General features: G+C 35.1%; 1 protein-coding gene and 1 pseudogene across 35 annotated transcripts in view; one reads left to right on the top strand and one right to left on the bottom strand.

The window, feature by feature from the left end:
• SOX6 (SRY-box transcription factor 6) overlaps positions 1–27,249 on the top strand; it is a 695,707-nt gene that overhangs the window by 456,042 nt on the left and 212,416 nt on the right. The window lies entirely within an intron of this gene.
• Positions 9,484–9,875, bottom strand: LOC101096011 (annotated as a pseudogene).

The raw sequence follows: 27,249 nt of genomic DNA, 5'->3' as shown, positions 1-27,249 counted from the left end.
TTTTTGGCAGGAAGTATCATGTAGTCAATCAACACTGGCATTACAGGAGCTGGGGATAATGATTATTGATGTAGCTGAGTCACCCTAAGTGAGCAGAGATGCCCAAGGACACAAGATAGAAACATGAAACACATAAAGCAGGTATCCAAGCACCTATAGGTTAGATAACAAGAGTCAAATGTAACCTCTGCTAAAAATGAGAATCAGGACATAAGATATGGAAGGCCTGGGTAGTAGGTACCTAGTAATTTAGCACTTGATAGGAGATGAGAACTAGGTCACTGCCAATGTTGCCAAGAGGAGAGTGTTGTGACCTCTGATCCTAGAGCAGAGAGTGTCCAGTCTTGGCTATCTGCTTAGTACAGAGACCAATATTCATGGCTAGATAAAAGGAAAATTTTTCTAGATTACATTAAATCTGTGCTTCCCACTATAGAAGTTATTTGCCACATGTTGACTATTTAATAAATTCAAATCAACTAAAACAAAGTTAAAATTTAGTTCCTCAATCACATGAACCACATTTCAGATACTTATTACCACATGTGACCAGGGCTACCATATTGGTAGCAAAGATATAGAACACTTTCATTATCACAGAGAGCTCTATTTGACGATGTTGTTCTATACTATAGCAGTCATAAAGACTATCCTTCTAATACTGTCAAAATGTAGAATCTACAGCTATCTGTAATAAGACATCCCTATGACAATGTACATTAAAGAAGCCAAAAAAATGTTATTATGTCAAATTTAGTGAGGTTTCTGAAAACAGTATTTTGATGGAAGAATTATATGAAGTTTTGAAATTGGTGTTCATATTGTTTACTGATTTGCATATTGTTGCAATAAATAGAGTTTTTTTTCACTGAGGAACATCTATTAAAAAACCTATGGGAATGGATCATAACTTATATACAGAACTGCTGAAATTATATTAAAATCTATTTTTCTCACATGTATACTGTGTGCTTGGTGAAGCATTTTGGTTTTTGTGTTACTTGAAATTATCTCATCTCCACTGATGGCCGAAGGGAAAGCTGATCCTTCTTTCTTTCATCAAACTGTCAACAAGGCAGCTTCCTGTTTTGAGTACTATTTTTCATTGTGTTTAATACAAATATTTTTATGTATGCTTTTTCATTGTATTTAATACAGATTTTGTGTTTAAGTATGTGTCAGAGTCAAAAACAATGCACAAGGAAAGACAGAAAGGGAGACATTAGACATGCTAAGGAAAATGGAGTAAACTTTTAATTTTTTTTCCCTGTCAAAGTACATTAAACTCTCAGAGAGAACCATTTGCATTTATGTCAGTATCTAACTTTTCTCTGATATCTTACACCCATGACCCTGAGAGTTACCCCCCACTCAATTTTGTGGCTTCTAGAGGAAAATCCAAATTTCTTTGTTTGGGGGTACTGCTTTTTGGCTTTGGCAAAGGTTCTTGAACAGACCTGGCCACTGATATGGAATCAAAATACATGGGGTAGACATAGCTTGTTGATTCCACACTGGCTTAAAAATTAACTAGGCAATTTACGGAAGAGGATGCATGAATACTAGAGAAATGCAGATTAAAGCAATAATAAGATACCATTTCATATCTATCAGACTGGCAAAAATTAAGTGTGAGGAGCTGGAATTCTCATAAACTACTTGTGGGAGTGTAAGTTTATATATCTACTTTGAGTTTAGCTAGGTCTAGCAAAGTTGAAGATGCACATATTCTGTGAACTATCCAACTTTTATATGTATATATTTATCTCCTAAAGCAACTCTTGCATGTGTATAAGAATGTTCACTATAGCATTGTTTATAAGAGCAATCAAAATAAAGAAGCAGTCAGAATAAACAACAGCTATATATATATATCAACATGTATGAATTTAAAAATATGATATTAAAGGAAAAAAGAAACAAAATTATGTATCTGGTATAGGATATAATATACAACTGAAAACATGTAAAAATACCACATTTTCTTACAAACTCATATATAACAACAATATGAAAAAAGGTATTGAAAGGATAAATGCTAAACTAAGTACATTAAATTTAAAAAATAAAAGCAGGCTCTGCCCTGAGGACACAGGAAACAAACAAATAAATGTGATTTGTTATTAACTGTATTCGACACTCCCTTAGACTATCCATAGTGCTCTCTCTTTGCTTTACCAACAGAAGCTTTCAAAGTTGCTTAAGTCCTCTTTGTTTAAAACCTGACTGTTGGCTTCTCCTTGACTTCTTGTTACAGGATAGGTCAGGTTATCTGTGTCTTCAGACAATCAGAAGAAATTCTTTTTACAAAACAAAACTTTTCCATTAATAGGGCATTTTAGATAGCACCTTCAGGACACCCTATGAATCCCAACCCTATTTTCATTTATTTATATTTTCATTAATTCCAGTCTTGTGTCAAAAATTTTTGAGAGGCTTTTATATGCTAAGTATTGGGAATACAAAAATGACTAAGAAATGGTTTGTTCCATAAGGAGCTCACAGTCTATAATGGCATACACAGTTATTTACAACACAGATAATTACAATTTTTTTTTAGCTCATGCTTTAGAGGATGCTAAAAAGGGAATTGATTATAATATTACTTAAGTTTTTTCCCTTCAAAGTAAATAAAAGAATAATGTCTTGAAGAAAGAGAATCATTTGTATTTATAGATCAGTGTCACATTTTTTCTGGTATCTCAAATCCATGACAACTAGGGTTAAAATTTATGTTTCCAATCAGGCCTCCTTCTTGAGCTCCAAATTTATATATCCAATTTTCTACTGTACATTTCTACTTGGGCATTTTAAATTTAACATGTCTGTAATGGAATTCCTAAATTTCTTTCCCAGATCTACTGTACCTAAATTCTTTCCCATCTCAATAAATATCAACTCTATTCTAGGTGCTCAGATCACAAACCTTGAAGTTAACCTTGATCCTCATTACAAGTTAACCTTGATCCTCATAGTTTCCATTTGCCTCTCTTTATACCTTCTAACCTCACTCTGTGTACCAAGAGCGCTGATGAGTGAGTTCTCTTTCTCTTTGACTTCCATTTGGGCTCAACCAATGAGAGGCACTCAGGAGAGCTGAGGGAGAGTAAGGTTGGTGTCCTTTTCCTCTCCACAGCTCTTTCCTTGCCATATTGCTGTAGGATGGTTGTGACCCTTTCATGACCCTCTCTGTACAACTACGTTCTCTTGGTTCCAGCCACCATTCTTTCCCCAACAGCTTCATTCTATAACTAGCTCTTGGGTGTATCATTATGTCTTGTTGTCTTCCTTAAAACTTGCCCCATGTTTTTGTAAATACTTTATTTAACTCTTCTCAAAGAGTTAAATAGCGTAAATGTGCCATTTCTTTAACTTCTTCTTCTCTTTCTTCTCTTTCTTCTCTTCTTCTCAAAGAGTTAAAGAGCGTAAATGTGCCATTACCATTACTTGGTCCAGGCCAGTCTATCTTGCTTGAATTATTGTGCTAGCCACTCAGCTGACATCCCCTGCTTTCTCCCTTGTCTCCATATAATCTGTTTTCCATAGAGAAGCTATAGGTTGATCCTTTTAACATGTCAGTTAAATCGCATCACTCCTTTGTCTGAAAACCCTCTAATGGACCCCCATATTAATTTGAATAAAGGCCAAAGTCCCTATTATTGCCCAAAAGGCCCTACAAGATAGATATGGTCCTCTCTTTCTTGTCTAACTTCATTTCTGTTACATTCTTAAGGGAAAACTGTTTCTCTTCTCAAAACACTTCTGACACAAAAAATGTGAGTTTTCCATGCCAAACAATTCTTCAGTGCTCTGTGGACACCAGCTAGGTGTCCTACGATTTAATTAAATTCTCATACTAACAAACCAGAGTTAGCACAGACTGCCCCCACAACAGGTTAAAGGCTTGATCCCACATGACTGCCCCCCCCCACTTCAGACACCAATTACAAGTCATGGGTCCCCAAGTTATCCACACTTCTGTCCAAGTTGGATACAAATCAGTGGCTCCCCGAACCCCTATTCGGTTTATTTGCTATCATACCTCACAGAACTCAGGGAAATTCTCTATTACTTTTTTATTATAAAGGATACAAATGAATCACAAGATGAAGAGCTACATGGGGCAAGGTCTGGAAGGTTCCCAGTGTAGGAGTTCTTTTCCTGTTCCAGGAGTTTCTTCCTGGAGGGATGCTCCACCCTCCTGGGATAAGGATGCATTCACCAACTCCGGAGCTCTGTGGACACCTCTGTCTAGAGTTTTTATGGGGCTCCATTATACACATAGGTATGGTTGATTAAATCATTGGCCATTGGTGATTAACTCAATCCCCAGCCTCTCTCCCCTTCTCAGAGGTCAAGGGTAGGGCTGAAAGTTTCAATTCTCTAATCACATAGTTGGTTCCTCTGGCAGCCAGCTCACATCCTAAAGCTATCTAGGGGCTCATTAACTGTCACCTCATAAACATAGACTCAGGTATGGTTGAAAGGGGCTTATTATGAATAATAGATACTCCTCTCACTCTTATCACTCAGGAAATTACAAAGATTTTTGAAGCTCTATGCCAGGAACTTGGGATGAAGACCAAATATGTATTTACTCTATCAAAATATCACCTCTTCTTTTTGCTCTTTTTTGTTCATCATATGTTTACCTACTAATGTTCCTCAAACAGGCACGCACCTCAGGACCTTTGCATTTGTTTTTTATTCTTCTTGGAATGCTCTGCTCCTAAATGTTCTCATGGATCATATTTTTAGCTCTTGCTTAATTCAGTTCTTGCTTAATTGACATTCTTGGAGAGACCTATTGTGACTGTCTTATTTAACACTGGAACCTCTTCTACCTACTTAGCTTTATTTTTTTCTATAACATTTACTGCAGCTTAATATACTTTTTATTTTTTAATTTATTTTATTATCTGAGTTCCATGACTGGAAGGTAAATTGCATGAAAACAGAGTATGTGTGGGTTCACTGCTTGACCCAAGGTATATAAAAAATATTTATTCCATGAATTATTGACTGAATGTAGTGAATTAGAAAGGCACACAAGAAGCCTGTGAGGGTCGGAGAAGACTGAGAAATTGGTTTTATTCTTCTGTTTTCTCATCCTGGCTTCACCAATATGCTACCACTTCTGAATGGAAATTCTAGTTAGTTTGTGCCTCCAGACCACAAAATCTGTCAGCTCACTATGCCAAGAGGCAGATCTAAAATTTGAAACTCAGTTGCAAAACATTCCTCTTTTAAATGAACATCACAAATGCAAGACTCAGGTAGACAAGAGCATTGATAGTTTTGTTTCCATTGGAAAGGACAATAGTTCTAGAGCGTGTATTGCTTCCTAGTATGATTTTTCTTGACATGCTTTTTTCAAGGCAAGCTTTATGATTAATGAATTTGCAATACCAAAAACTTTAATGTGCAATTTAATAATTTTGTTCTTTAATAGCAAGAGGAATTATGAAAAAGGGATTACTTAATTTTTTTCATAAATAGCAATTTAACTGAAGGAACTTGCCAGTAAATATCTGCTTAGTGGTTTTATCATATCTCATATACAAGATTTTCTGTATTTTTCCTCAAACATACTTTATACTATGAAGCTTCAATTAAGACACCAAAATTTAAATCAGATATCAAATTTCAGTTCATATTAAATAACTACAAGGAATCTTAAAAGATCCATCCTGTTTTTTTCATTCATATTTCACAGAAATTTTAAAAAAGGGACAGTTTGTATAAAATCAATAAGAATAGCTAGACAACAAAAAGGGAACTTCTTGGGGCGCCTGGGTGGCGCAGTCGGTTAAAGCATCTGACTTCAGCCAGGTCACGATCTCGCGGTCCGGGAGTTCGAGCCCCGCGTCAGGCTCTGGGCTGGTGGCTCAGAGCCTGGAGCCTGTTTCCGATTCTGTGTCTCCCTCTCTCTCTGCCCCTCCCCCATTCATGCTCTGTCTCTCTCTGTCCCAAAAATAAATAAACGTTGAAAAAAAATTAAAAAAAAAAGGGAACTTCTTTTGTGAGTATATTATACTGTTTGTTGACCATTGACATAAAAATTTTTCTCATAGTCTAATTAAATCTGCTCAAATTTTTGTGATGTATCTTAGTTTTGTAAGTAGATTTTGAGACACATCAGTTATTATCAAGACAAAAAAAGCATTTACTGAACTTCTGGTATGTGTCACTTATTTTGCTAGACATTTTCACCTGTGCTTGTTTGTTTGTTTGCATTGTTAGCAGTGTCTTTATTGAGATATAATTCATATATCTTAAAATTCACCCATTTAAAGAGTACAATTCAGTAGGTTTTTTAAAAAAGTATATTCATAGAGTTGTACAATTATCACACAATCAAACTTTAGAATATTTTTATCATCCTAAAGGGAATCTCTCACCCTTTAGCAGTCACCCTCCATTTCTTTCCAAACTTTCCAGCCCTAAGCAACACCTAATCTACTTCCTATCTCTCTAGATTTGCCTATTCTGTACATTTAATATAAGTGGAATTATATGTGGTTTTTTTTTTTGTGATTAGTGCCTTTCACTGAGCACAATGTTTTCAAAGTTCAGTATTGTAGCATGTATTAATATTTAATTCCTTATTATTGGCAAATAATATTCCACTTGAAGGATATATACCCCATTTTTTCCATCCATTCATCCGTTGATGGACATGGATTGCTTCCATTTATTGGCTATTATGAATAATGCTGTAATGAACATGGTACAAGTTCTGGTGTGGATGTATGTTTTCATTCTTCTTGGGTATATGTACCGAGCTCCTTATGAGAAACTGACTGTTTTCTAGAGCAGCGGCACCATTTTGCATTACCATCAGCAGTGTATAAGAGTTCTAACTGTTCTACATTCTTCACTCTTTTATTTAACAGTAGTGAGTAATATTTATTTATTAATATTTAACTATTGTTTAGCTGGATGGATATAAATTTTATTTTATATGTGAAGAAACAAAGACTCAGAAAAAGCATAAATAATCGTACAAAACCACAAATCTAATAAGTGGTAGAGCTAGTTTTTAGCTCATTTCAAAACCACAAATCTAATAAGTGGTAGAGCTAGTTTTTAGCTCATTTCTAATTTTAAACCTTTACCCTTCATTCATTCTAAAATTGTATATTTTCCTGAAGTAGTTTTGAGGGTCATTTACATTTAGCACATATTTGTGTCTACCATGTCTTTGGAGTTGGGGAAGCAATTAACTCAATTTGCTTGTAGTTTGGTGAGATTAAGGTCTCAGAATTGTTTACAGATAGGTCAGCAATTTTAGGTCTATTTGAGGACCCAAAGAAGTTTTGTTTATGTGGCTTTTTGTCTATTGACATACTTAGTATTAGAAATTAAAAGTGAAAATAATTAAACATTTGTTAATTAATTTAAATAACAAATGTGTTGCTAAAATAGTCTTTACAAAAATACCTATAATGTCTAAAAAATAATTTAGTGTGAAGAGTGATATTATCTCACTTTTTTGCACCGTTATTTAATGTCAGGCTTAATGGGACATAGTTGAATTCTCATGTCTGCTCCTGCATTCAATCTGTTGCAATCTGTTGTTTTGGTTGACGTATGTGAAGCACCATGCATATATGTGTTTAGAAAATGGAGTATTTTAATAACTTTTATAGATAATTATGGATATGCTTCTTTGTACTATAATTTACAAGTAATATGAAGGTTAACTGCAATTTGGAATCTGAAAGATGATGAGTTCTTCACATTTTATTACATCATTTTAAATTCCATTGGTCTAACATACTTTGAATGGATCTTTTAGCAATGTATGATTTTATGACAACATGGTTTGGTCATTTGGAAAATATTGGATCACTGAGTTATATGGAACTTCTAAATGTTGATGTATTTCATGATACAATATAAAATAATCACATCCACCAATGTCACATTCATAAACAATTTGATTATTGAAAACAAATAGAGTCAGTTGTTTTCCTTGAAGTCAAGAGACTCTTTTCATACCATATTTGAGAAAATGTATTTTAAAATCCAAGGTATGGAAGCAACCCAAGTGTCTATCCATACATAAATGGATTGAGAAGATGTAGTATATATACAATGGAATATCACTCAGCCATGAAGAAGAATGAAATCTTGCCATTTACAAAAATATGGATACATCTAGATGGTATAATGCTAAGTGAAATAAGTCAGTCAGAGAACAGCAGATACCACATTAGTTCACTCACATGTGGAATTTAAGAAACAAAACAAATGAACAAATTAAAAAGGAGAAAAAAAAAGAGTCTTAACTATACAGAACAAACTGGTGGTTCCTAGAAGGGAGGTGTTAGGTGGATTGGCGAATTAGATGATAGGGATTAAAGAGTACGCTTATCATGGTGAGCCCTGCTTAATGTGTAGAATTGTTGAATCATTATATTGTATACCTGAAACTAATATAACACTATATGTTAGCTATACTTGAATTAAAAAAAAATTAAGTTTGAATGCTATTCTTTTCCTGTCCATTATTCTTTCAAGTAGAAATGGCATTCTATGGAAAAAAGCTATTAGTTTGGATCTCGAAGAATCACACAAATGCTTTTCCTCAGGAAAACCATTGTTATTTTGGTATGTAGCAGAAATACTTTATATGTAATTAAAGTATACTCTAAGTTGAGATTTAATAAGATTAATATATTATTTTTACTGTTTCATCAAGAATTTCTAAGTGAAACTGACATTTAAAAAATACCTGGTTACAAAGACTTCAGTGACCACTAACTAGTACAATTCAGTGCTGCTGGCTTGATTTCTGATAAGGCATAGTAATTTTAGATAAGGCACCAGTAATTTTACTTATTAGTGGTTTTACACCATTAGGGCAAATGTCAATGCAGTGAAAAAGACAAAAATGATCATAGTAATATTATAAACATAATTTTATGGATATAGCATTCATATAAAAGTGGACCCAGATGATGTCCAAAATGCTTTTTGAGAAGTATGAGTCAAGTGATAGATGTAAATATAATGGTAGTGTGGGGAATAAATATTCTCTTTCAAGAAAGTTAAATGTTTATTATTTTTTAAATCTTTGATTATTATTCAGTAATACAAAAGTATTTAAAACATTAATTTACAAGGAAACAAATTTCTTTAAGTATCTTCTCACCTCAAATTCTATTCCCTTAATTTTCTGTAAGTGACCTTCAATAGAAATTATTTTTATATTGGGAAAAAATAACTTCTAAACAATTACCCTTGAGTGAGAGATATTTTATTCTTTTTTTAATACATGATTTTATTTAGTCTGTCCATTAAAAATGAATATTTGAGAACATTTAAAGATATTAATGGATTTCAAATTAAGAGTTCAACTTAATATTTTTACATTTCAATGTCAGGTATTAATAACAGAGATAGTCAAAATAATTATGGCCAAAATTATTATGTCAAAAACTTATAATAAATGCTTGGTGTTAGTCTACACACAATTCAGTTTTTGGTGTAAAGTTTTTTGGCTTCAAGAAAGAACATTTGGTTTGCTTCACTAATGGGAAAATCTCTTAATGCTGGGATGTCATCTTCTTGGTATTTCTTTTGCTGTTGATTTTTAGCATAGTTGTCCATAACTGTATGAATGGAAATGAGTGGAGATGTACTCATCATGTTTATTCCGAATGATAGTACATAACCAATAACTGTAGTAGTGAAGTGGTAGGCAGGCAGTGCAACTGTCCAATATTTTTGAGGCCAGTAGGTTTAGTCTAAGGAGTTTAGTCAAGATTCAAGAACAAAAGCCCCTTCAAGACATAGTATGTAGCCAAATTGGGACTTACGAACAAAGCCATAAATTGTGGCAATGGTGATGGTGAATTTTCCACCATTTTCCCTGTGGCTTTAGACAATCCTGTCACACTACAGCCAAGATGCTTGGGGAATAGGGCCTTCCGTCCCCCCTCCATGGGTGTATGGGAGTGTGGGTGTTGAGATGTTGTATTCTTAATAATTCTCAAGAATTGTATACTATCACTTATAAATGTACATTATTGCACAATATAGTATAGAAATAATATAAAGTATAACATAAAATTCTCTCTCTGTTCCACCCCTGTCAGCCTATTTTTAAAATAGCATTTTTAAAATAAAAATGTGTTATGCAACTTGCTTTTTTAAAAACTTAATATAGATTTATCTCATTCTTGAGGATAAAATTTTTGTGGATATCTTGTGGATATCTTGAGGATAAAATTTAAAAGAGTACATTGAAGATACTCAGTAAATATTTGTTAAATGAATGAATGAATTCTTTACATTATCTTAAGAGCTGCCTGCGTAATATACCCAGATCAATGAAGAATAATTTGTTTATCCATTCCTCTTTTGATAAACATCCACTTATTCCTGGCTTTCAGTTTTAAAGTAACACTACAGAAGAGAAAAAGGGTGGAAGAATGCTTCAGGCAATATGAATAGCATGGATGATGAGACCTAGAAATGTGAGAGAGAAATTACTTTTCTGGGGAATTTCATGTTTTTAGTGAAAGTAGTGTGCATGTATGTGTGCATTTGTGGTTGAGGGGGGCAGGTGTTAAAGCTGGACAGGAAGAGTGAAAGATAGGATGAGATGGGCAAAATCATAAAGGGGGGTATGTAGCCATTTAAGAAAAAGTCTGGGGGCACCTGAGTGGCTCAGTTGATTAAGTGTCCAACTCTTGATTTTGGCTCAGGTCATGATCTCATGGTTGTGGGATCAAGCCCCACGTTGGGCTCTGAATTGAGTGTAGAGCCTGCTTGGGATTCTCTTTCTCGTCTCACTCTGCCCCTCCTCTGCTCACGGACACCCTTTTTCTCTCTCTCTCACAATAAATAAACATTAAAAAAATTAAATAGTCTGGACTTCATTAGTGGAGAACCATTGAAGAGTTTAACTGGGTGAGTGACAGGCTCAGGCCTGGATTTACAACTTCCATCCTCATCTGTGCAGATGTTGGAATAAAGTGATATTTTGTAGTCAGTGACAGTTGTCTTATTTTAGAACTTTATTAAAAGTTCTAATTTGAAAAGCTATATCATAATCCTGTATCATGTAACTTATGTTCACTGTTAGGATAGATTCTAAAATGGATTTTTAATATAGCCATTATATGACTATCAGCAAATATTTATTGAATGTTTACTATGTGCAGCACTGTTCTAAGTGCTTCACTTGTATTAATTTGTATTAACTTATTTGATCTATACAATACTGAATTTTATCAGAGAGATCAATAAGATCGAAGCTATAGCCTTAGGAAATAGTGGAACTGAAATTTAAAAGTAGGCAACCTGGCTCCAGAGTCCATGCTGTTAAACATTTCACCCTACAGCTTCCTAAATCAGATTATTCCTATAATATGTAAACAAAACCCAGTGGACTTACGTATGAAACTGTAAGTCAAAAAATCCAGTTACATTTGTTCATATACAGAGTGACATAAGTTCAACTTATATGTTCTGCTTTTATTCCATTTTTTTCTTCCGTAAACACAAAGAAGCAAAACTATATTTTGCGAATTAGTTTGCTGATGTTAATTATAGTGTCACATTATAAAAGAAAACAGTTTTTAAATTTGGTGAAGTTCCTCTAACTGAAAAAAAATCACATCTGAAAAATTAAGGCTGGATATCAATTAATCCAGCATTAATTGATATACCCATTAGATATATATGGGTATATATGTATTGTTGGGTATATATGTATTGTTGGGTATATATGTATTGTTGATCAAGAAGAAGAGGCTGTAAAGCAACCAGAGAGTTTATTTGGGGTCTTAGGGATTGCAACCTGGGAGACACAGAATCCACAGAAATCGAAAGTGTGCTCCAAGTTAGGAACGGGAATGCAGGCTTACAATGGCAAAAGACATAAGGTTGTGTAACTTGTTTTGAAAGAATTATGATTGGCACTGGCAGAGTTTAAACTGACTACCTAATACACAATTGGTTATTTAGCTAATAGGCTTTACATCATTTCTATTTCAGTTCAAATTAGAAGGATGTGTTCAAGGAGGTGGTGGAGTTGCAACTGACAAATTGCAGTTGACAAAAGTAAAAAATTCATGGTGTTCTGACAGCTGAAGCAGGAGACACGCATAGGTCCTCGTTGTCCTTTTGACACTATTTTGAAGGACTCTCCTAGCAGTGGTTATTTCATTTTGAATCTTCTTTCACATGTATATGTATATGATATGTTTACATTTATAGTTCTTGGTCACATAAATTGCTTTTTCTCGTGCTACCAAGATACTAATGATCTTTACAGATACAGGCAAGATTGAATGATTTTCATAAAAAAACTAAAATTGCAGAGAGCGTCTATACTCACAGAATATTTCTAGATTATAGCCTATAACGTAGCCGATAGGACTGGAATCCTTAACAGATTATCTAGTCCAACACCCTCATTTTACAGGTGGGGAAATGGAGGCTCAAAAAGCTACTTGTACAAAGTGGCAAAAGTAAAACGAGAACCCAGATATCAGGATTTATGTTCCAGTTACTTAACACTATACAACTTGATAATCAAATGTTTTTATATGCTCTGTTAACTCTTATTACACAGCTTGAAAATTATAAGATGAACATCATACTGTTTTTGAGTTTTTTTTTCTATTTCTGCCATTCTCTATGTACTAGCCAACAAGAAACTTGTGAAGTATATACTGATGTGATTTATCTGACCTCAGCTTGAGTTTTATCTGTTCAATCTTTATCAGTTTCTGCATTTCTTTTATCCTACATTCCCAAAATGCCACTGATTTTTTAAAATCACTTTTCTGAAAAAGAGAGAGAGAGAGGCAAGCCAAGAAACAGACTCTTAACTATAGAGAACAAACTGTACCAGAGGGAGGTGGGGTGGCGGATGGTGAAATAGGTGATGAGCATTAAGGAAGTGCACTTGTTGTGATGAGCCCGCTGATGTTATGAAAGTGCTGAATCACTATGTTGTACACCTGAAATTAATATTACACTGTACGTTAACAAGTTGGAATTTAAATAAAAACTAAACAAAAAAAAAGACACGTGTGGATTTTCAACTGCACAGGCGGTCAGCACCTTTAACCTGTGTTGTTCACAGGACATCTGTAGTATATGATCATACTGAAGAAAAACATTTGCCAGTTAAAAACAGACTCAAGTTAGATTGCCCCCTTTCAAATCTTTTTGTTCTGCTTATTTTTTTCACAGTGTTATGCTCCTTTTTTTTCCCACTTGACATTATCACACAGGCATTTTTTTCAGTTTTAAAAGACTTTTCCTAAAAATAGTTAAAAATCTGACTTGCCTCTGTGTAATCAGCACCTGAATACAGATAGCCCTGTTCACTTCATCGCTTCACTACAATTGGACTTTCCATTTGTTATTAAGTTTTTCACTGTCATCAGTATTGTTTCAGTGAATATCTTTTTTAAAATATTTATTTTTGAAAGACAGAGCATGAGCAGGAGAGGGACAGAGAAAGAGGGATAGAGAATCAGAAGCAGGGTCAGTGCTGTCATTGGAGAGGCCGACGTGGGACTCAACTTCAACAACCTTGAGATCATGACCTGAGCTGAGATCAAGAATTGGACGCTTAACTGACTGAGCCACCCAGTGCCCCTCAGTGAATATCTTTCAACACATAGAATTTTATCTTAAGAATGTAATCTCAAATAGAGAAAATCTTGTTAGAAATGAAAAAATAAATAAAATCACTTTTTGTTATGATGCCTTGTTTCCTGAGGAACTTAAGACCAATGTTCTTTATATAGTTCTTGCTCTTATTTAAAGGAATTTAGGATCTGGAGAACCCCTCAGGCACTCAGGTTTTTTAGTACAAGAGCCAATGAAAACCAAAGATTCTTGTGGCCCATAATATTCCAGTTGTTAAATTTGATCAGTGGTGGGCACTGAAATCTTTCCAAGTCCATATTGTAACTGTTTACCTATGAAACATCCTGATTTTCTATTTCTTAAAAAGTATCATTTAAACTCTGATTAATCTCTGTAACCCAGCACATATGAAAACTTCCATGCTGAGGCTTCAGAGTGAAAATGTTAGCATCTTTGGACAAGTTGTGCTTTCGAAAATATTTCCCTATTGATTGCTTCTGTCATTGACTAGCATTCCATTGTTAGATTACATGGTAAGCTTGAGGAAGTCTAAATAAGAATCAATATTGCTTTTTAAATGGATAGAGGAAAATGATTACCAAAATCAACTATCTTGCAAAAATGATTTTTTAAAGTTTATTTATTTATTTTGAGGGAGAGGAAGGGAGGGAGAGAGGGGGAGTGTGTGTGCAAGGGAGGGACAGAGAGAGAGGGAAAGAGTAAATCCCAAACAGGCTCTGTGTTGTCAGCATGAAGCCTGCCTCAGGGCTTGATCTCAGGAGCAGTGAAATCATGACCTGAGCTGATGTCAAGAGTTGAGCACTTAACCAGCTGAGCCACCCAGGTGCCCCAAAATGATTTAAAGTGGATTATTTCACTTGAGTTTTTCAGAGGTGGCATGTTACAGTGAAAGGATCAGGACTTCTATGTTCTAGTCCTAACTCAAATTACCTTTATGACATCAGGTATATCACTTTCCCTTCTGGCTTTCAGCTTCCTGATTTGTAAAATTTGGGAGTTGAATGACTTCTTTGATTCTTTACAATATTGATTTTCTGAGTCTGTGATTATTTTTTTTTTAATTTTTTTTTTCAACGTTTATTTATTTTTGGGACAGAGAGAGACAGAGCATGAACGGGGGAGGGGCAGAGAGAGAGGGAGACACAGAATCGGAAACAGGCTCCAGGCTTCGAGCCATCAGCCCAGAGCCCGACGCGGGGCTCGAACTCACGGACCGCGAGATCGTGACCTGGCTGAAGTCGGACGCTTAACCGACTGCGCCACCCAGGCGCCCCTGAGTCTATGATTATTTAAATAAGTATACTTTAAAAAGACACTTCAAGTTATTTTTTTAAGATAATTTTTTGAAAAATCACCTTTACATGTAGATTAATGGTGGTAAAACCAGTGATGGAAAATATGGGGAACAAACAAACTGTGATAGGGAAAAATGTGAGGTATTTTTCTTTCTTTTATAATGTTCCCTTTCCCCCCCTAAAAGTCTCAGATAGGCAGTGAGCTTTGTAACAACTGTTTGCTTGTGTTCAAATTGGGCAGTACATTTGGAGCTATATACACATACCAGCTATATACACACACACACACGCACACACACACATATGCACTCTCTCCCTTCTTCCAGTTCTATTCTTAGGTGTATGGGGTCAACCTGGGACTTCAGTCTGGGGAAAATAAGCACAATGTTACTCTAATGCTAATAAGAACTGTAAAACTTCAAGATAAGAAAATGTATTCTTGAATATCAGTCTAAAAGAATTGGCTGTTTTTGAAGTGGAAAGATAAATAGGTTTGAATTTAGGTTTTAAGATCTGGCTGTGTGATTTTAAGTAAATCTTGTGTCCTCTCTGTCTTTTCTTCCTTTGCAAATTGGTGATGACAATAATAATAGCTGCCTTACTAGGTGGTTTTAAGGCTCAATGTATGTGAAAGCACTTTCTAGTACCTTTTTAGTTGTTTTGAATTTTGGTTACTTTTTTCATTTAAATTCAAGTTAGTTAACATACAGTGTAGTATTGGTTTCAGGAGTAGAACCCAGTTATTCATCACTTACATATAACACCCAGTGCTCATGCTCATCACCCACTCAGCCCATTCCCCCACCCACTTCTGCTTCAGCAACCCTCACTTTGTTCTCTGTATTTGAGTCTCTTATGGTTATAGTTGTTTTGATTTTTATTATGTCTAGCCTATTTTCATGTACAGATTAGTGGAAACAATGTTATCATTCATGTATACTTACCTTATACAAATGAAATATTTAATAATGTTCTATATCCATTTTGATATAAGGCCATTTTTATGATAGACTTTTATCACTTTAGTAACTCAAATGGAAGGTTAAGATGAGTAGCCTATTACTGAATAATTACTGTATATTTTTATCTTGGTAGAGTTACTAACCTGGTAGAATTTCTACCATGTTTTTTATTTTACAATGATAATGAAATGAACCATAGTAATAATAATATTACCTCACCCTTGCTGATGATCTCAGTCTTGTATTTCTTGGGTTGCCAGAGTAAACTGTTATTGGCTCTTTCCAAATGGCCTTAACTGCTGTTGAGTATTCAGTTCATTTGACCAAATGGAGGGAACAAAAGAGTATATATAGTCAACTCTTGATTACCTGTGTTCTCAGTTGCACAGATAATTCCAAACAGCAACTACTTCAGATGTTTATATTTAGCTCATGAATGGATTTAAGAGCTTACATTTAAATATAACCATGTCTGATAATCTGGGAATTCACTTGTCTTTGGCTTGTTGCAATGATAATTAAAACTTGGAAGTGTTTTCCCTAACTCTAAAATATTTTTTATTGCCTAGAATACATTGGCCCCCAACTCTAACTTGTGGATCTTCTTGGGAGAGTCTTGTTTATTTGTTTCCTTCCTCTCCTTTTTTTTTGCTCCTTTTTTTTTTCTTTCTGTTCTGAGTAGGTGAATCCACTCTCTGCTTAAAGTTGGAAAACTAAATTTTTATACATTTGTAAATAGTTATTGTTTAACTGAATTTGGTTCCAAATTCACACCAAATTATTTAGTTCTATTGACATTGTAGTGATTTAACACTTGCCTTTGGATTTACGCAGTTTTGAAATATCTTAATTGATGTTCACTTTAGTATTTTAGATTTTTTTCCTTAAAAAAAAAAAGATTTTCTGCTGCCTCTGATAGAACTTTTACAACTATGAACTAACACTGTTACAACGTAACTCCGGTATCCCTACAAAACAGTGCCTGAAAAATTCCAGAAATGGCAGAGTCCTTTTTCCCAAATCACATTTAGTAGATTTTCCTGTATTTTGGTGTTTGTTTGCTTTCCCAGTGCCTTTTAAATCTTCACTTGGTTTAGATCCTTCAGTTGTTAAAAAATTATTGATGGTCTTTATAATAATCTACACTTTATAAAATACATTTATTTATGGGATCCGGGTAGGAATTGTATTTAATTTAATTGTACTTAATTTCAGTTCCACTATACTTGGTAATATCTGGTTAGAACTGCCTGTGTGTAAGCTTGAAAATTAGTTTAGGACTCAATTGTAGCTCAGTTCTGGAGGTATGAGGGGTTTCTTTTAATTCTCCTATTAATATAATTTGGGAATTACTTATTTTTCTATGTTGGGAAGAAGTTTGGTAAACAATGTTGTGTTGATTTCCTAGAAACTTAACTATAAACTCTCTGGAATAATTGTAGGCATGTAGATTTTTTGTAGGACTGAGGGAAACACTTTTCTCATAGAATTTACTCAAAGGCCATTGACTCTATGGTTTTTGTTGACTATAAGTCTGGTATAAATTTCCAAAAGTTTGGTTGACTTTTCAACTTAAAATAAACCAGGAAAGTTTTGGTTTACTGTTTATATTATAGATAGGACTTTCCTTTTTTTCCCTTTACAATAATTTTCATTACTTCTTCATTAGATATATAACCCAAGGCCTCAGAATCTTCAGAAGCAAATGCAGGTTTTTCATTGATGTATGTGTTGGTATATTTATCATATGAAACAAGAACTTGTGCTTAATATCAAAATTGAAATTTTAAATGACATATTGGTATAAGATTTAGACATTTAAATATTCTTATCATTTTCAGATGGACATTTTTGTGTTGTTTGGCTTATTACTAAGTAAAATTATAAGCTTGTCTCTTCTAAAATGAGAAAAATTAGCATGACCTTATATCTCCCTAATTGGGAATTACATTTCATGGAAAATTGATTGACTATTTCTATGAATGCTATATTAAAAACTTCTCTTCAGAATACTTGGCAAATAAAGAGCATTTGTACCAGCTTTATGAAACTAAGGTTATATTGTTAGGTTTACTCTAGATGATGGGTCTATTATATCTATATTTGTTTATTGTGAATTTCTACATATGTTCAATAGTGAATTGAGCCTAATTATTCTATAGAATTTCATCATCCATATTTCAGGCTTACCAAAAACATAAAAATTCATATATAATTTTTACAAAATTTAGCAACTTTAGGGTTCTGTTTAGGTAGCATTATTTAGAAACTGACATTAAGTGAGAATAAGTTATGACTATATTTGATTGCCTGGTTTACACCTGTGTTCTTGATGTACTATTTCACAGTGCCTCCATTCATTTAATAAATGTCTTAATTTGGATGACAAATTATCTGAATTAATTCACATAATTTCTTTCAACAAGTATTTGTTAAAGATCTACTATGTGTCTGGACCTGTTTTAGGTACTGGGGAAATAGCTAATAGTAGACAAATTAAAAGACAAATGACATCAAGTAAATGTCATTTGGTAATCAGGTAAATTGTCTTTGTCATGGAACACAACAAAAATGAAATATGTCATTCTTGCACAATAATTGAGTACTGCTGGAATCACAGCACATTAAAAAGACAGAAAGACAATGAAATATCACCTCACACCTGTCAGAATGACTAAAATCAACAGCACAAAAAAAAAAAACAGGTGTTGGCAAGGATGTGGAGAAAGGGGAACCCTCTTGCACTCCTGGTGGGAATGCAGACTGGGGCAGCCACTCTGGAAAACACTAGAGAGGTTCCTCAAAGAGTTAAAAATGGAGCTACCCTATGACCCAGCAATTCCACTACTAGGTATTTACCCAAAGAATAAAAAATACCAATTCAAGGGGATACATGCACCACAATGTTTATAGCAGTATTATCCACAAAAACCAAATTATGGAAACAGACTAAGTGACCATTGAGTGATGAATGGACAAAGAAGATGTAGTATATATATGCAATGGAATATTACTCAGCCATAATAAAGAAGGAAATCTTGCTATTTGTAATGACATGGATAGACCTGGAGAATATTATGCTAAGTGAAATAAGTTAGTCAGAGTAAGATAAATACCATATGATTTCACTCATATGTGGAATTTAAGAAATAAAACAAATGAGTAAAGCGGGGGGACAAAGCACGTGAGAGGCAAACCATGAAATAGACTCTTAACTATAGAGAACAAACAGAAGGTTACCAAAGGGGTGGGGGCAGGCGGTGAAATAGGTGATGGAAATTAAAGTGTGATGAGCACCGGGTGTTGTATGGAAGTGTTGAATCACTATATTGTATATCTGAAACTAATATTACACTATATGTTAGCTAACTGGAATTTGAATGAAAACTTTAAAAAGAAAAAAAAATTAGGTCAGAAGCAAAAAAATAACAGAAAGACCTATCAACATTTTTAGAGAGGTTAAGAGATATACTATAGATGTGTCAAATAGGATGGTAAGAATGCATTATTTTTAAAAAGTCAGTGAGTAGTTAAATTTTTTTCAACTTTGTTTTAAACTGGTAGGTGTAGAAGAGACAAGCTGGAAATACTCATTTAACTTAATTATAATTGTTTTTTTAAAATTTTTAAAAATGTTTATTTGTTTTTGAGAGAGAGAGAGAGAGAGAGAGAGAGAGAGAGAGAGAGAGAGGCAGGGTGCGAGTGGTGGAGGGGGCAGAGGGAGAGGGAGACACAGAATCCAAAGCAGGCTCCAGGCTCCGAGCTGTAAGCACAGAGCCCAATGCGGAACTGGGAGTCATGAACTGTGAGACCATGACCTGAGCCGAAGTTGGACGCTTAACCAATTGAGCCACCCAGGCGCCCCAGTTATAATTGTTTTTGACAAGGAGAGCAGAAATCTCAAATGAGGTTGCTTGTCACTTGTTAAAGCTTATTAGTACACCTGTTATTAAAGAAACTATAGAGAGTGAATCAGCTGAACAAAATCTTGGCTAGTGGAGGTATGCAAAACGTAGCATTAGCAAGCTGCATAGGAGGCATAGAATTTAAAATGTTGCAAAACACTGACGTGGATCATAGATAGTAAAATAGGCAGGGTCACCTTTCCAATTTTTGAATTCAATCAAAGAATGCATTTTGTATTAAAAAAGAATACTTTCTTAAAACGTTCCCCTAAAAAAGCTTTGGTGGCATAAGAACAGCTGAATGGGTTGGCCAGTCAACTGTATGTAACTTTTTTTGTAGTTCTTTCTTTCAGCTATTAAAAATTAGAGGGGTACCTAGGTGGCTCAGTCAGTGGTTGTATTGGTTTCTGCTCAGGTCGTGATCTCACAGTTTTTGGGATTGAGCCCGACAGAGAACCCTGCATCTGGCTCCCCACTGACAGCACAAAGCCCAGTTGGGATTCTCGCTCTCCCTCTCCCCATCTGTCCCTCCCTTTCCGTCTACTCTCCCTCTCCCTCTCTCTCAAAATAAGTAAATAAACTTTAATAAAAAAAATTAGAAACTGTTTTCTGATTACAGTATCTTGCTATATAATTCAGTTTTATTGCAGAAAGGTGATGTTAGAAAGGGTTAATACAATAATATAAGTCCCTTTGAAATGTTTTTTGTATAATTACTTATCCACATAACTTGTGTAGTCTTTTCAGTTGATTCTACCTTCTAAATTGTATTTGGTGTTCAGAGAAGTGTTTACATTTTTTTTCCATACAGTTAAAAATTTAATTTCTAGGTATAACATCTGAGTAGAGAATTTTCCAATCTGTTTATGTAGATTCAGTCCTCTTAGTCATTAGATTTTATTAATTATTTACAACATTTTAAATAATATTAAATTATAATTTTCCTAAATATAAATTAGTTTGCTTTTAATACTATTAAATCTACCAACAAAGTGTTTAACTTTAAAAAAAAAAATGCAAAAAAGGACTTCATGAAGATTGTGTGAGGTCATGGTCTTCAACTAGTTGTCATTTTTTTCCCCCTAGAAACATTTGTGTTTTACTGGAAAAAGCCTGGGCTTGGGGATCAGATCTTCTGGCTTAGAATCATGGCTCTATTGATTACAAGCTATGTTATCTTGGACATATTTTAATCTTATTTAGCTCATTTTCCTAAGTTTGTTAAAACAGATAAAAATGCTAAGTACTAACACTTACACATAGGAAGTATTTGGACCATCATATGTGCTCAAAAAAATGTATATAGAATCTGTGTCTACATTTCTTTAGTTTTTCGAATTTCATTATTTATCTCCTTTAATTGGATTTGATTTTCTACTGCTTACATAGCAGTGGAGATGATTTTTAATTTCGGACAGTTAACAGTAGTAGCTAAACTGGCAGCAACTCAGATATGGCTCAAATACTGCTGAAGTCTAGAGCAATTCCATCTGGTTTATCCATTGCTGTGGCTACCTATCTCCAACTATTCTGGGAGCTAACAATTTAGATAGAGTTGGTTATGAGTTCATTTCAGCTTTATTGAGCACAAAATAAGTGGTAGGCACCGGTAGTTAATTTGTGCTTTGTCATGGAGATGAATATTACACAGAGCCTGGCCTTCAATGGCAGTCAGGTAGAAGTACCCCTTGTGGCCTATCATTTGCTCTTCCTCCCCACCACTTTTCTCTATAGAATTATGAATGGCGCTAAGATTCTTATCTAATTCACAGCAGGGGTTTTAAACCTGGGTGGGGAGCCAACAGAATCCATCAGAGAGGATGTACTTAAGATCTGTGCCTTTGCAGAGCCTGCCTCCTCTGCAATTCCTCTGGGACTACTGGAGTTATAACACCTTTTACAAGCAAAGTTCTTTTTAAATATCACTCTTAAATGCAACAGTTGCAATCATCTTCTTGTTGCCTTTTCAGATTTTTATCTCTTCAAAAGGTGGCATCTGGCACTACTGAGGTTATTTTTCAGCACTACCGCATTGACTGTGGCATTCTATTCCCTATAAGGCTCAGATATTAATACATGTTTTTTTCTTCTTCTCTGGATCACATGGCCAACTTTTGCCTTCAAGTTAAAAAAATTAAAAATCCTTATTTATTCACGTGACAATGGTAAAACCATAAATTTTAAAGTTGCATTAGAAAATGATTTTTATAAACTTGTTTTAAAATTCCATTTGTAACCTGCAAGTATTATATGAAGTGATCCTAACTCTTTTAAAATCTTGAATCATGCTTTTCTATGCATTTGTAAGAGAACGTCCCAGTATGAAAATAGGACATCCTATTTGTGACTAAACTGATCTTTGTTTATAGGCTGAACAAACATACATTGACTTTTAATGTAATTGTGAAAAGAAAAAGGCCTTGAAAATGTTTAGAAATATTTTGTTCATGTTTACTTTAGCATGTTAAAAATCATCTGTGATGGGATATCCTTAACCACTTCTGGACTGAGGTTTTAATTGTCTTTCTTTCTTTCTTTCTTTCTTTCTTTCTTTCTTTCTTTCTTTCTTTCTCTCTTTCTTTCTTTCTCTCTTTCGTATTCCTTAATATTTATGCCCTGAATATTATGGATTTTACATGGGAAACATTAGATAACATTCAAAAAACTCTCTAAATTTAATGTGTTGGTTTAAAAAAAATTTTTTTTAAACATTTATTTATTATTGAAAGACAGAGAAAGAGCGTGAACAGGGGAAAGGCAGAGAGAGAGGGAGACACAGAATCCAAAGCAGGCTCCGAGCTGTCAGCACAGAACCCGACATGGGGCTCAAACTCACAAACTGTGAGATCATGACCTGAACCGAAGTCAGATGCTTAACTGACTGAGCCACCCAGATGCCCTGTAATGTATTTTTATAATAAGATGATGATAGCACCTATTGAACCCAGAAATCAATGTTGAAGTCAAAATAGTGAACAAAAAGAACTTGCTACTTATCCAACTGTATTCAGCTATTAAAGCACAATCAAAGACGCAGCAAATTCAAAATCAATATGAAATTTCCATTTCCCCTTTACGAACTCATAATTCAAGTTTGTAATGGTGGAATCTGTATTACTGGCCTGCTCTCTGATCAGATACTCAGTACAGTGATTTGGGAATCTGTGAACTATTTGTGATTCTGTAAAAACTCAAATAAGCAATCTCCTTTAGTTGTACAGTTTTGTTTTAATTTAAAGTTTTTAGCATACCTTCTGATTTCAAAGTCTTAGCACTAACAACAGCTAGGTCCACTGGGATGTCCTGATGCCTATGGACAAAACAGGAGGAAAAAAAATGGCATGGACTGGGCTATCTAGATTGCTGATCAAGTAATTAGGGGCACACCTAACTAGGTGGGGGATTTGAGAAGGAGTCTAAAAGGCCACTAAGACCCAGAGAACTAGCCAAATCAATCTGTTGGGGAAAACTAAAATTCCAATATTTGAGAGTTCAGGGACACTTACTAGGTCTGATTGCATTCGTTCAAACATAGGAATACAGGTGGGGAGTCCTCAGCACCAGGAGTTTAGAATTTGGAGAAATAAGATTAGATGGAGAAAAAGAGAGTATGGGAGTGAGAGATTGGATTGGTAATGAAAAGCAACTACAAACAATGGTAGATATGTGTGTCTTGTGCTGAAAGGTCAACAGAGCTAAGTGCTAGTGGGTTGAGCTATCTTAAAGAACAAAAGGTGTCAGGGGCACCTGGGTGGCTCAGTCGGTTGAGCATCTGGTCCGTGGGTTCAGGTCCCATGTCGGGCTCTGTGCTTACAGCTCAGATCCTGGAGCCTGTTTCGGATTCTGTGTCTCCCTCTCTCTCTGCCCCTCTTCAGCTCGCTCTCTCTCAAAAATAAGTAAACTTTAAAAAAAACAAAAACAAAAACAAAACAAAACAAAACAAAAAAAACAAAAGGTGTCATATATCCTTCCCTAGGTAAATTCTTTCATTTTAGTAAGGACCTCAGGAAACATTGTATTAAACACACACACACACACACACACACACACACACACACACACACAACCTAAAAAACAAACCTCCGATAGAATTTCAGCTACATTGTCGGGGTGAAGTTGTTTTTAGAAGGTGGATCATTTAGGAGTACTATTCTCCATTCATGATAGGGTTAAGAGGGCAAACTTTGTAGCCAAACTGCCTGATTTTGAATCTTAGACATATAACTTAATAGCTTAGGACTTGGGCAAATCGCTTGACCTTTTTATGCCTCGGTTTCCTTATCTTTAACATGCGGATAACACTATGACCCACTGCATAGGATTGTTGTGAGGAACAAACAAATAAATATATAGAAAGCTCTTCCTAAGCAATTGCTTAAAAAGCAATTGCTATATAAGTTTAAGCAATCATTATTATTGTACAATCACGCATATTGGGTTAGGGAAAGGATTCCCTTGATTTACACTAGGCAAGTTGTAAATACCGGAAACAGGCAAGGATATGATGTGTTTGTACAAGCAACTGTTCTAAGCCTTAGTTGTATCAGAGAGGTTCCTCAGTCCTTACTAGGAAAACTTCCTACACTTCTCCAGGTAACTTCCTCTTGGCTAGCACCTGACCATCTCAGCCAGCAGCCACAGTGCACCCTAAGACAGCAGCACACTTGATGTGTGCAAATATTTGAGTGTATTTCTCAGTCTTTCATCAGTGTTGTAAATTTTGTATCTGGAATGTTTGGGAATGCCATGGTCTACAAAATCTTTGTATTTGGATTTGGAACCAGGAGGCCATATGCTTGTTGAGGAGAGAGGGTTTGGAGAATAAAACATAGCAGGGGATCTTGACTGCCAGGCAGGGTGCTAATTTCCTGAGTAACTCCAAGCATATCACTTAAATCAAGATCTATTTTTACATCTGTAAGTTGTCAAAGTTCAATTTACTCACCTCTTTGGTTTTCTAATTGCCTAGCCTAGCTTTTAAAATTATTTTGTAAATAAAGCCTTACTGAGAATTTGAGCATTTCTCAGTCTTACGTGGCATTAAAATTCTAGGTCCCTTAGAGCATTACTCCTGACTTTTAGAAATTCCCCACGATGTATTCTAACTCTGATGTAAGGGAAGATACCTCTTCCTTCACCTCCAGACTTCCTTGGATTAGGAATCAGAAGGCCTGAATTCATATCCAGTCAAATGATCTCTGGTCAAGTTTCTTTACTTTTTGAAAGCTTGGGGTTTTGTCTGTGAGATGAAAGTAACAATGCGACATTTGGGATGAGGATTAAATAAGGTAACACATAAAATCTCTTAAGACAATACTTTGCTAAATAAGGCCTTTTTTTCTTAATCTTTCCTTTCCTGCCTCCTAATTCTGATGGAACTTCTTGAGAAAGAGCCAATTCTATATTCAGCACTATTGAAAAAATTCTTTTATTGTTTTTTTTTTCCCTAAAGGACCAAAGAATTCCATGTTTCTGAAAGGCCAGATATTACAATTTTTATGTGCGAATTATGGAGATGTAGCCATTGACCAGTTATCATCCATAGAGAACAGTGATGTAAAGGCAGCCTGTCTTCTGCTGAAGGAGGGATGTTTCAGGATACCTTCATTTCCGGATCCCAAAAGGATGAGCTAATAAAGCACAACGGGCTGAAGGCCCAGCTGTGAGGTTAGGAGCCTAGATGGCAGGATTCCATGGATTGTTCTTGCTCTTTTGGGATCTGCAACATGAATAGACCTCAGTTGATCCAGGAATAGACTTCCTTTTGCAGCTAGAGAGAGAGGAAGCTGAAGGAGAGGTGAGTGTGCCTGGAATAGACAGGGGAGTTTGATCTTAATTTAGGGAGTTCCTGGGTATTCTTGTCTTGTTTGTACACAGTAGATTTTAATAACATTTTAAATGAGAGTTGTTCACATTTTAGGAGGGAAATTCTCATACATTTGGTGGGAAAAAAAAAAACAAAAGCAAAAACAAAAACCGAAGACAGTCTGTACCTCACTCAGTCCATGAGCCACATTTCCTGTGTAGTGGTCCCTAAGTGATTCCTAGGAGCACAATCACTGCATTTATTAAACTTTTATTTACTAAGAAATGGACAGTAGCATATGGGAGCAATGACAATAGCTGACTGATGAGAAAACAAAGAAATTCCAGTATTTTGCTGTTTTGAAAAAAGTCATTCAGAATTTAGTCATATTGGTTCAGCTGTTGTAACCAAAGACTGATAAGATAATAGAGGTCTTTGTGGTGGTTTTGTACTGAAATCCTTTATCTTTATGATGCACTGGGGCCCTTTAGAGTGGAAAGCTTTTCAAACTGCTGTTGGATTCAGAACTCAAATTAGCTGCTGGTACACTGGGACAGGGGTTCCTTTCTCAGGCAGTCACCACAAAGTAACTTTTATCCGGGGACCTTCTGATAGATTGTTAGTTTCTTTAGCTTACCCTATTTATTTTTTGTTGACTTTTTGCTGCCCTATTTTGTGACATTTAAAAGAAGGCTATATCAAAAAAGGCCAATGCTAAATGATGGACTGTGCTTGTGAAGTGGGGACATCACAGCCCATCTGATGTGTGAGGAGTCTGCAGCATGAGCACAGCAGTTTAACCAGGTTACCTGTGGGCAGAAAAGATCAAATGCAGCTTTCTTTTATGACCAGCATTGTATTTTGGCTTTCTTCTCAAACAATGTCCATTTGAAAAAAAAAAAATTAGAACTAACCAGGGAATTCACTCTTAAGAGCTTTTCTTTTCAACTTAATTTAAAATCTTTCTGGATTGTTGGCCGAGTTCTTTGGTTGACGCTGCTTTGAAATTACTGCTAAGTGCTTTAATCTTTCTAGGATTGATGTGGAGAAGTGTGTCTCCATCAGAACTCCACTCCAGTGTCACTGCCTTCCCTCCCCATCATTCTGAACACACATACTTGTAGTTCACCAGGTTTCTTGTAATTTCATTGTTAAGTCTTATTAAGCTTATTATAGTAATGTGTGATTCAATGACTGAGCACGTTTAGGTGGAAGTCTTGTTTTAAATTCCCTGAGACACATTTCTAGATAATGCCATTTGTTGATGTGCGTTTTATTTGGCTTGGTACACGTTATGTTTTAACACCATTTCCCTTCATTTCATAAGAGTGAAGAGATAAAAACTATGCAGAGAAACTCACAAAATTTAATTTGGCCAACTCGGTGAGTGAGCTTCTCCCTTCCCTCTTTTAGTCTGTCTCTCTTCCCACTGCTGTGCTGGTTTCTGGGTTTTCTCATTAGAAAAACTGAGTTATCACCACATATGTTATCACTTGCAGGGGACAGCTATAAAGAGAGTAACCTGTGTGAAATGTTTATATTGTAAAAGTCCTAGGTCTGAGAATATTGTAAGAAGGTGAGGCAAATCTCTATTTAGTAAAGTGCTCTGCAAGGTGCCTGCCTTGTCCAGATGTTGA

Source organism: Felis catus, chromosome D1 (genome assembly GCF_018350175.1).
Source record: "Felis catus isolate Fca126 chromosome D1, F.catus_Fca126_mat1.0, whole genome shotgun sequence".
NCBI classification, from domain to species: domain Eukaryota; kingdom Metazoa; phylum Chordata; class Mammalia; order Carnivora; family Felidae; genus Felis; species Felis catus.
Note: the sequence above shows the minus strand (reverse complement) of the source record. Positions and strands in the feature narration are given on the sequence as shown.